We start from the raw sequence: 8,742 nt of genomic DNA on the forward strand, positions 1-8,742 counted from the left end.
GTTTGGTTGGGAACGTGGATAACTGATTCCCCAGAGAAAACGAGGCCTATGCTTGCGTTTTCTGCCATCAATATAGGCAGAGCTGTTCAGAACTAGGGCATCGGCCGCGGTTACTGGTTCTCGTCAACAGAGCCCCTAATCGACTGGAATAAATGCATACTAATCAGCATGGCTCTCCAAACAACTTTAACTTCCAATAAGGGATTTTTCCATGTAGCCCTTCTACCGATATGACGATCAAAAATCAAATTAGAGGAATTTTTCAAATTCCAAGAAATGATGGGAGTGTAGCTGCATTGGGGAATTCCTTTACCAGATGCTAAGCAGACTTTTTTGAACTCTCTTATGGGTAAAATTGGAGCAAAAATTCAGGGGTGGCAATGGAAGGCTCTTTTCCTTGTGGGTAAAGCAACCTTGCTTCTTCGCTCGGTATTATCATCGGTTCCTCTATGTTCGATGGCATCTGCGCGTTTCCTAGCTCTATCACTAACAAACTAGATCCTTCCTGTGGGGTCGATCGGAAACCAAGAAGGCACTCCACCTGATATCTTGGGAATGTGGTTTGTTCTCCCAAATCCTGCGGCGGACTTGGTCTTCAGTCCATTCAGCTTAGACAGCAAGCATTTAAAGCCAAATTAGCTGGCCAATTGGTACTAAATCCTCAATCTTTATGGGCTCAGGTGGTACATGGTAAGTATAGATTTAATGGATGCTGGTACAATTATGTGATGCCTCAAAAATGTTCTTACATTTGGAAGAAGATGGTGGTTGCTGCCCCTATGGTGCAATTCCAATCTGCATACATGGTCCCTTGGTCATGGATCCCGGGTTAATATAATAAAGGACCCTTGGTGCTCTAATGTACCACTGATTACATGGCCAACTTACATAAACATGAATCTGAATGTTATGGATATGCAGGTGGCATCTTTAATTACTGCTGATAGATCATGGAATAAAGCTAGTTTGGCCACATTATTCTCAGCTGATACGATGAGCCTTACATATTCTATTCCATCATCAAGGGGAAGTGGGCCGATCAGCCGACCCTTACAAATTCTATTGTATTCAAGGGGAAAATGGGCCGATCAACAGAACCAGGTACTCCTTTACCTTTTAGTGCTATATGGAACTTATTAGTGCCACATAGGGTTAAAGTTTTTTGTTGGAAATTTCTATGGAGCAAACTACCATGTAAGCAGATGTTCCATAGAAGAGGTATCATAAATGCGAATCATCTCAAATGTGATCTGTGTTCAGATCAAGAACTGGATTGCGCGCATATATTTTTAGCTCAAAATTGTTGGCAGCTGCTATCAAGATGGGCTGGTTGGGCTGTCAATCTGAACTCTTTGCCGGCGTTGAGTTTTTATATAACCAACACCATGGTAGAGAATAAGATCAGATCCCAAATAGCCCTCTTGATCTGGAGGCTGCGGACGGCGAGAAATGAAAGGGTATTTCAGTATAGCATCGTTTCCCCTGTGCAGCTAGTAAGATCAGTTTATATTTACTGGAAAGATACTAATGCAGCTTATGATATGAACTCCTTCAATCCACATTCAAGGTACTACCAGTGCAGTCTTCATAATTGGGCATCGCTGCTGTTTCTAGTAGTATTGCTGTTGTTTTCCTTGCAGCTTCCGTTGTTGCTGGAACTATGTGGTATGGTTCAGCAACTATCCCAATCGAATTATTTAGTCCCACTCGTTATCAGTGGGATCGGGCATAATCCGCGGAAACTATTCAATGGCTGCCCCCACCCATGGGTGTTTTGAAGGTAAATTTTAATGGTTCGCTGTTAAATGGTCAGCTTCTGTAGGGTTTGTAATCAGAGAAGCTAATGGCACGCTACTATGGACTGCTGGTAAAAGATTTCTTACCTTATCTATTCCTTTTGCTGAACTCCCAGCTGCTTGGGAAGGGATCAAAAATGCAATATTACGGTTTCAGACTTCACACTTGTGGCTAGAGGGCGATTCAGCTACAGTGATAACATGGATTAATTCAGGAGTGACACCTAAAGTCCAAGCTAATTCTTTTTTAAATGATATCTTGCGGTGGAAAAGAAGCTTGTTTACTTTTAAAGCCACCCATATCCCTAGAGAAGGTAATAGGGCAGCGGGGAAGGCAAGAGCACATGAATTTGAAATGGATGGAAACCATCAATTACCTTTGGATCTTAGGAGTGTTTTGATGTCAGAAGCTTATGGTGCAACTTATGTAAGACATTAGTTGCTTTCAGGTTACGCCTCCTACTAGTAAAAAAAAAAAAGAAGCTATTTTTCACCGATGGTAGATTCCAGCACTCCGGAACTGTCGAACTTGCTGGTTTGGTCCGGCAAGGATTGACGTGATGATTTGCTGCATTTCTCGGTTATATCTAAGATTCAGATTGGTATAGATCAAATCTGATCTTAGTTTTATCTAAAGAGAGTTTTTTTTGAGAAATTTTTTTTTTTAAGAGAATTGAAATGCGATTTGGTGGGTCGCAAACTGCTACTACTGTTAGTACTATTATTATTATGACTTTTATTTTTTATTCTTTTGCTATTCAAGACTTTTATTTTTCTTTTGCGACGTCATTCTTCACATGTCAACTAGTTGGAGAAAAACCAACCCATAGTAGGCGTCCAATATGTGGTAGTTTGGCAATTGAAAATTGAGATGGAAATAAAACCTTAACCACCTGCATCACTATTTAATAGCATGGTAAAATGTCTGGCTATTTGATAACATAGTATTGCATCATGTTTAATAGCATAGTTGAAAATCTTGTTGTTTAATAACATAGTAAAAAGTCTTGAGAACATGGACTAGGAGGGGCTTACTCTGGCTGTCATACTTTGCCCTAGCAGTCATAGACTTTGGGTGTATGTCTTTATAATTTATCATTAGATATATTTGTGCAACTAATCAAAAGAAATTGACGTGGGATTCTGTAGCCTTGCAAATTGCTTCCACCTAAAAATCTTTGACGGCGGCGCGACCTCCAATTCACACCCTCGTTAAATTTAATTATGCCTACCATGCTCTTTCTCATGCATAGCTCGCTTCAGTAATCTGAAGACCCACGAAAGTGCGGAAAAGCTTCCCAATGACCCGTTTCGCACTGCCTGCGGATTAACCTCACCATCGTGTAAATATAGAGGTACCTCACCTACGCAGAGGTTAAAAATTTACTTAACTTGTTTAATTTGTTTTTTATAACTTAACTTGTTTAATAAATAGGTTATGCAGATTGGATGGGTTACCTATTTAATAAATATGTTAGGTTTAGGTTTAAATTTTTAATTTATTTAATAAACAGGTCGGATTTGGGTTGATAAATTTTTGACCTAACTATCGTCCAACCTGATGCATACTCAACCCAACTCGATCTAATTGCCACCCATATTAAGCATAACCATATTTATTCTGAATAGATACGGAAACAAATCATATATTAGCAAAAAAAATAAATGATTTCGATATAAGTTGGATATTTTTTGGACAAAAAATAATATGAATTTTTATACTATATAAGTTGGATATTATTTGGATATAAATTATTTTTTAATAGAATTTAATGATATAAATTAATATTTATTGTATAACTATAAGGATAGAAACCAAATTTTCTATGCAGGTTGCACACATGATATATAAGTTAGGATCCAAGGCATAATTATTAAACCTACATCGAGACAGACCTGGTCATTCAGGTCCGATCGGCCTCTCTATTAAAATATTAAAAATTTAAAAATAATTTAAAATAAAAATATATAAAGATACTAGTAAAATTTTATATCAAATACTAACAATGCTCTTTAATTATAGCATAAATAAATAATCATGAATTGCCTATTTTTAGAGATATTATAAGAAAATCATGTATAAATATAGGAACACAGAGAAGTTAGTAATATTATAAAAATTATTCTCAATAAAGTTTTGAATAAATTGACATTAAATATAAAATCAAAATTATAATATAATTTTATGAATTAATTTAATATGTTATTATTAATATTTTATATAATCATCACATTATCTTATAATGTATTATTTGATAACTAATATACTTTTTTAATGCAATTTTTTTTATAGTTCTTATTTTATTTATAATTTTAATATTTTTACTCCTTTTTTATTGCTATAATTCTAAATATATGTACATAAATTTAGAATTGCATGAAATTTTTAAATATAAATATTTTTATATTAAATAAGTATTTTATTTTTTTAATACTGAATAAATACTTTGAATAAATATTGAATATTAATCATTTTGTTAGTCGATTTGAATTTACATGCGCAACTGGCACGATAATAAAAGAAAAATAAAAGTCTCTCGAATCTTTCTCATAAACATATTATATCATAAACAATAAAAAAAGTATACTCATTTTTTACTTTTTTATGAAACAGAAATGAGTTATTTTATAAAAACAATGATCAAATATAAGATATCATAATATACATCAAATTTGTATTTAAGGATCTGAAATTTTATGAAATAAGTAAACTACATATATAGAGTAAAAATCATGTTGTAGTTTGGTGGTTAAGCACTTGTTGTAGAGTCAACGGTCATTGGTCTGCGATGTCAATATTCCTTTTTTCTCACTTTTTGTTTGAAAGAAGTGGCTATATACAGCGACTGTAGATGTATATGGCACAATACAAGACACAAAAGATGGGATAGCTCGTGGCTGTTCAAAGTGATCAAGATCCAGCCACAAGCTCCTTCCAAACTTCTTATTAAACTTCAAAATGGCTTTTTATCCCCTTTATACCCCATCAATTTTTGGCGTTAATTGCTAGCTCTTTGGAGAAAAGCAAGCTCTAATAGTACTTTAAGTCATCACCACATTGTTGGCAATGGAGTAATGGATGATAACAGGCGAAGATTGTTGGGTGTTTTAGATTAGGTGCAATGTTAATTTCTCTCAGGAGGTCCAGTGAAAAATAATGATGTTTGGGTCGATGCTATTCATGTGCAGGTAGCATGTGCTTAATAAGCCCAGATTTTATCAGCAAAATCTGAAGTCACGTAAAAGATATGCACGCTCGCGTTCAAATTGTTAGCATGTAGAAATATTGTTACAAAAGCTTATCCTTACAAAAATCTTTCTGAGATTAGAGATAAATTACACTTACACCTCATAGTATGAAAAACATATACCTAGCTTCTTGGCATTTATTTTCATCCAATACTTTAATTCATAACGCAACAAAATGTTAGTCAAACTATTAACTTCAAATGAGATCTAAATATCATGTTAGAATTATTTTTTAAAATGACCAAAATAACTTTATCTAATATAACGACCACCTAAAGACATAAGAAAATGTATATATCCTCCTCATTCAGAGATAATTTTGATTTTTCACATGATGTAAATAGATTCACTAACTCCATTAATTTAATTGGGTGTAAGTATAGGTTTTACAAACTATCGGGTGTAAGTATAATAAACATAAACCTTAAAAAAAAATTTGTAATTTATTCTAAAATTTAGGATGGTGCAGGAGGTATTTAATTTATTTCTTTAATTTTCTGTTGGTGCCAACGTCGTCAGCTATCAAAATATATTCTTAAATTCTTTGTTTTTTTTCTTTTTAACTCTTTTGTGCTAGAAGAGATAGAGGCAATGGGTGATGCAACATTAGCGAGGACAGGTGCAGCCATTAGCGACCCTACCAGTTTGGTAAGCTCGCACTTTCTCTCAACAACCATCTTCTACCATGCAATGGATCTGCCATGCAATGGGATGAGTTGTTCCCCGCGCTTGCCCATGACTCCTTTTCAGGCCCCACTCCACCGTGACACCCTACACCTTCTAAACATGAATCTTTCCAAGTCTTTTCTTCCTTTCAGCTTTTTTGGCCGTTTCTGTTCATCCAATGGCTACTGAAATTTGAAGACAGGGCTCCTTTTCACCCCTCTTTGGAATTATTAATGGACCACTGTCTGTCTTTTATCAACGCGGAGCCTTTCCAATCCTTTTTCCATGCATATTACCCAATCTCACAGTCCATCTGTATTGGACCGTGCAAAAACTCTAGTATTAAGAGAGAGAGAGAGAGTCAAAAGTTCAGAACCGGCTGGCCTTGGCTCTCCTTGCTTTGGATGGAATGAGAAGATGGCTTGTGTAAACGTTTACTGGCCGTAGTCTGGTCTCGTGTCTCTCCTGTCCTTTGAATGCCAACTAAATTAATCGGAGATTAAGATATAGAATGGTACTATCCACGAACCTGAGAGGAAATTACATGGAAGAAGCCGTGCTTCAAGACTTGAGGAGTTACCGACATATTTCTGATAATGGAGTAGCACGCGTTTCATGTGGTCAATCTGACAGGTGGCCTTTGACCGACTTTTATGATCCTTCGATATTACGGCATGTCCGTAGCCATGAGTTTAGATTAATCCTGACAACCAAGGCAGCTGGCAGGGTCAAAAACGAGCATCTAGTCATCAAACCTTTTTCCTTTTTTTTTTTAATGCTAGGAAAACACTAGGCATATGCTATTCTCAATTCCATCAACGAATTGCCTACTACAATTGGCTTTTATCAGTATTTACTTGGTAACATGGAGAAAGAGATAAAAGTCAAGGATAGAACTTTGAAAACGCCTACTTAATTATATTTACATAATTTCTTTACATCACTTCTCTCTCTACAAATATGAACTCTTGAAAATATCTTATAGTAGATTTTTTTTTTTTTTTGAAAAATTGTATACTACAAGATTATGAGATTTTAAGATCTTACATGTTTTTTAAAATTAAAAGAAACAATTTTGCAGATTGGTTCTATTGGTTTTGGTAGTTAAATGGAGTTCTTGGAGGTCCAAAAATGTACATGCATGGATACATACATATTTTGACAATACAGAAGTACAAGTTAGATTATATTTTGTGATAATAAAATCAAAGGCATCACTGAATAGAAGGCAAATTAAGTCCATAATATGTTGACATAGTCATTTTTTTATTGATATTCATGAGTGTTGTATAAGGTTGAATAGGACTAAAAATAAAATCAGATATTTGAATATGGATTGGATAATTCTTTATCTATATCTATTTTTATTTTTTTAATAGATATGAATACCGATTTGGATATTAGTCATATACTAATATTCGTATCAATATTCAGATAGATTTGGATATAAAAATGGATCCCGATAAATATTATCCGGCCCATTTTCACATCTAAGTTCTATAAAAAAATTGAAATCATTGAATTAAGAAATTATAGTTAGAGATAAATATTAGAAAACTATATATTTTTTTAGAAGTTTTACCATTCCCAAATCTTCTTCTTTTAATGACCAAATCTCAGCTTATTACCTAAAGATATTTCTTAGTCAAATAATATATATTTTCAGCTGAAAAATAGATGTCATACATATAATAACCCCTAGACCTGCTAGCTTCCAGCCTGGCCACCTCCTCCGACAAAAAAAGGGGGAAAAAAACAAGAGAGACTTAACCTATATTATTGTACGATCTCACATGGCATTTTATACTAACTATCCTTTTGGATTATATCATTTTTATTTTTTTATATTTATCTTAAGAACCAAGCCCGGGAAACATCTCAAACTATTCGAACTTAGATATTTTGATCAACCAAAGAAGCAATATAATTTTGAATTTGAAAAACTTCTAAACCTATTGCAAACCAAATTTGACTTCTAGAGAAAGTTTGTCTCTTAGATGGAGATAGATAGATAGATAGATAGAGAGAGAGAGAGAGAAAGAGAGTTTCATTACTAAACATGTGGATGTTTTACAATCTGCTGGAGATATTTCTACTGGGAGCTTAGGGCTTTTTAATAAGCGAATTTGTCTGTCAATGAAACCATGTTGTATTGCTTGCAAGTGAACATGAAAATATAAACTCGCATAGACGTCCATTACAATCTCCAAGCATTCATCAGCCAGGTTAGCTCAGTATTTGACTGCCTCACATAACAAGATGTCTCCTCCACATAAATTGGGACACAGTTTTGGCTGCAGTTCCATGACATCATATCTCCAGTTTCGCTAATTGTAAGTTAGTTTATTTTGGCAATTAGTATCTGCTCTAGTAGACTAGACGATCCTAAAATCTACCATGCTTTGAATCGTCAATTGAATCCACCGTAGCTGCATCACCGCTGGTCCACAAATTCCATGGTCTTTGAATTAGAAAGACCAGCGTATATATGAACGGGACACGGAATAATTCCGGCTGCTTCATTCCAGTCCCCTCTCACGTTTCCCGTCAACCAGTTGAACCCCCCATTCAGCCCGAAAGAGTCAAAAAGATGGCAAAAATACACGCAAACGTGGCGACCTCTGAAACGCCCCTCACCGCCGCGCCTCGCGCTCCCAATCCCGCATCCCCGTCCTACGTGGCACCCCTATCGGAGGTCGCACCGCCGGTCCAAGCGGTGGAAGGGTTGGATGCCAGCGCGCTCCGGTCACCTCTCGATCCCGTCCTCCGCCGTCGGTTCAGATCATCGGTGGGACCAGTCAGACCGGTTGACGGGTTCTCACTCGTGGGACTCGCCGGCCCTACCGGACCACGGTGCACTTACCACCCATATCCGACGTCCCGTCCTTTTGCCGTGTGTCCTGTCCCACGCCGGATACTGCCACGTGTTCCCGACGTACGAATCGCGTCACTGCTACAAGTTTCCGTCTTCCTTCTTGGCTCTCCTCCCTCTTTTTATTCGGATCCTCGTTGCACCAGTGAAAGACTTCTT

This window comes from Phoenix dactylifera, chromosome 4 (genome assembly GCF_009389715.1).
Source record: "Phoenix dactylifera cultivar Barhee BC4 chromosome 4, palm_55x_up_171113_PBpolish2nd_filt_p, whole genome shotgun sequence".
Lineage (NCBI taxonomy): Eukaryota > Viridiplantae > Streptophyta > Magnoliopsida > Arecales > Arecaceae > Phoenix > Phoenix dactylifera.